Source organism: Lathyrus oleraceus, chromosome 3 (genome assembly GCF_024323335.1).
Source record: "Lathyrus oleraceus cultivar Zhongwan6 chromosome 3, CAAS_Psat_ZW6_1.0, whole genome shotgun sequence".
Taxonomy (NCBI): domain Eukaryota; kingdom Viridiplantae; phylum Streptophyta; class Magnoliopsida; order Fabales; family Fabaceae; genus Lathyrus; species Lathyrus oleraceus.
Genome location: NC_066581.1, coordinates 165,844,634 through 165,847,817, shown reverse-complemented (window position 1 = coordinate 165,847,817; position 3,184 = coordinate 165,844,634). Strand labels below are relative to the sequence as shown.

Here is a 3,184-nt window from a genome sequence, read left to right as displayed (position 1 = left end):
TAGTAACCTTAGATAACGGTATATCGATTCATAAGTCCCTGTGGGATCGATATCTTTTAAAACTACGCGATAGAACTGTGCACTTGCAGTTTGTACCCCAAATTCGACTCATAAAGTCGCGATCAAGTTTTGGCGCCGTTGCCGGGGACTTTTATTTAATCGATATCGTAACTCTTCCGTTACGCTGTAGAGACTAAGGTTTCTTTTTCTTCTATTCTTTCTTTCGTTGATTTGTATGCCACGCACTCGCTCACAAGGCGAACCGCTCTATTTACGAATCAACGATATCGAACTATATCTCCGAGTCTTACGACGAATTCGGGAATATCGTGCTGCAAACAATCTCCCTCCTATAGAACTTCCTGATTTCAAAAACCTTTTTCCTTCGATAACCGAGATGGCAGAACCAGCTCGTGCTCTTAGAGATTACGCCGCTCCATCGCAAGATGAGCCGCATTCAAGTATTGCTCCGCCCGCAATCGAAGCAATTAACTTCGAACTTAAACCTTCGCTGTTGCAGGCGGTGCAACAGAACCAATTCTCTGGAAATCCTACCGAGGATCCAAACCTTCATTTATCCGTATTTGTCCAATACGCTGATACTGTTAAAGCTAATGGTGTCACTTCAGAGGCAATTCGACTTCGTCTTTTTCCTTTCTCATTAAGAGATAGCGCTAGAAGATGGCTTCAATCTCTCCCTTCCAACTCAGTCACCACATGGAACGAGTTGAAGAAAGTTTTTCTTGCCCGATACTTTCCGCCAAGCAAAACAGCTATGTTAAGAGCCCAGATAAACGGATTTAAACAGAAAGACAACGAGTCTCTTTTCGAAGCATGGGAAAGATATAAAGACATGATGAGACTTTGCCCACACCACGGTTTGGAAGACTGGTTAGTAATTCACACATTTTATAATGGTCTCTTATACAACACAAGGTTAACAATAGACGTCGCTGCAGGTGGTGCATTAATGAACAAACCTTATGCTGATGCTTACCAGTTTATCGAGAGCATGGCCCAAAACCACTATCAGTGGGGAACCGAACGAACAACGGTGGAAAAACCTCAAACGAAAACTGGCATGTACGAGATAAGTAACCTTGATCACGTTAACGCAAAAGTGGATGCTTTGGTCCAGAAAATTGAAAGTTTAAACGTATCACCTCCAGCCGCCGTGGTTGCTATAACTCAGAATTGCGAGGTCTGTGGAATCCAAGGCCACACTCCTACGGACTGTCAACTCTTGACAGGAATCCAAGCAGAGCAAGTAAACTATGCTCAAGGAAGCCCCTATTCGAACACCTATAACTCAAATTGGAAGAACCATCCAAACTTTTCATATAAGAGCAATAACGCTTTGTACGCACCTGGACAGTCTCCAAATCAAGCCCCAGCTATACCTCCGGGATATCAGAAACCGAACCCATCCATGCCTAACAATAACGCCCCTAGGAAATCCAACTTGGAAATCATGATGGAAAACTTTATAGCTTCCCAACAACAAACCAATAAAGATTTCCTAAACCAGAATGTACACACTGGCGAACAACTTAAACAACTAGCAAGCAAAGTAGATGCCTTGGCTACCCATAACAAAATGCTGGAAACACAAATATCACAAGTAGCCCAACAACAAGCACCTACTGCTGCCCCAACTGGTACATTCCCTGGACAGCCCCAACCTAACCCGAGAAGCCACGCTCATGCAATTATATTAAGAAGTGGAACGGAAGTGGAAGGACCGTTTGATCCAAGGATAGAAAACCAAAACCCTAAGAAATCAACTGAGGAAAGTGAACCTAATGAAAAGGAAGAGAGTAATAAGGAAGCCCTAGAAAAGAAGGAACCTTATGTACCTCCACCACCTTACAAACCACCTATACCTTACCCTCAAAGGCTTGTTAAAACCAAAGATGCGGGCCAATTTAGAAAATTTGTTGATCTCCTTAAACAATTAAACGTTACAATTCCGTTCACCGAAGCTATTACGCAGATGCCCTCATATGCTAAATTCTTAAAAGAAATCCTTTCTAATAAGAGGAAACTTGAGGATAGCGAAACCGTTACACTCCCTGCCGAATGTAGCGCTATAATCCAAAACATGCCCCCTAAACTCAAGGATCCAGGTAGTTTCTCTATACCCTGTCACATAGGAAAATTTGTCATCGACAAAGCCTTATGCGATTTAGGAGCCGGAATTAGCGTTATGCCTCTATCCATATGTAAGAAACTGGAAATGGGAGAATTAAGACCAACCAAAATGTCTGTGCAACTAGCAGATCGTTCCATCAAATATCCTGTAGGAATCCTTGAAAACGTTCCCGTACGCATAGGTCAATTCTACATTCCCACTGATTTTACAATTATGGACATTAGAGAAGATGATATTACACCCATTATACTGGGAAGACCATTCTTAGCAACTGCCGGTGCAATCATAGACGTAAAACGAGGACGACTCACCTTCGAAGTAGGTGAAGAGAAAATTGAATTCATTCTTTCCCAATTCTTGAAAGCACCTGCAATAGAAGATACATGTTACTTCATGGATATCATCGATGAATGCATAAAAGAAGCAGAGTTAGAAGAAGACAAATCATCTGATTGCCTTGTAGAAGACAGATCTAACCAATGTTTGGCAATAACACCGGATCCTACGCAATGTCTTAACAAACCAACCCCTGACCTGAAAACACTTCCCAAAAATCTGAGATATGAATTCCTAGACTTAGAACTTGAACGACCTGTGATAGTTAATGCAGACCTAGGAAGACTCGAAACAGAAAAACTCCTACATATCTTAAGGAAGTATCCAACCGCACTAGGGTACCACATCACCGATCTTAAAGGAATAAGTCCTTCTATTTGTATGCACCGCATCATGTTAGAAGAAGACTGTAAAACCTCTAGGGAACACCAGAGAAGACTAAATCCGATACTGAGTGAGGTAGTAAAGAAGGAAATAACCAAGTTATTGGAAGCAGGTATTATATATCCTATATCTGATAGCAAATGGGTTAGTCCTGTGCACGTTGTACCAAAGAAAGGAGGCATAACCGTTATTGAAAACGAAAAAGGGGAAACTATAACTAAACGAATCGAATCAGGATGGAGAATGTGCATTGATTATAGGAAACTAAACAAAGCAACCCGAAAAGATCATTTCCCTTTACCATTCATTGAC

General features: G+C 41.6%; 1 pseudogene; it reads right to left on the bottom strand.

Annotated features, from left to right (window-relative positions):
- Nucleotides 1-782: 782 nt before the first annotated feature.
- LOC127134134 (uncharacterized) lies at nucleotides 783-882 on the bottom strand (annotated as a pseudogene).
- Between the last annotated feature and the right edge of the window lie 2,302 nt (nucleotides 883-3,184).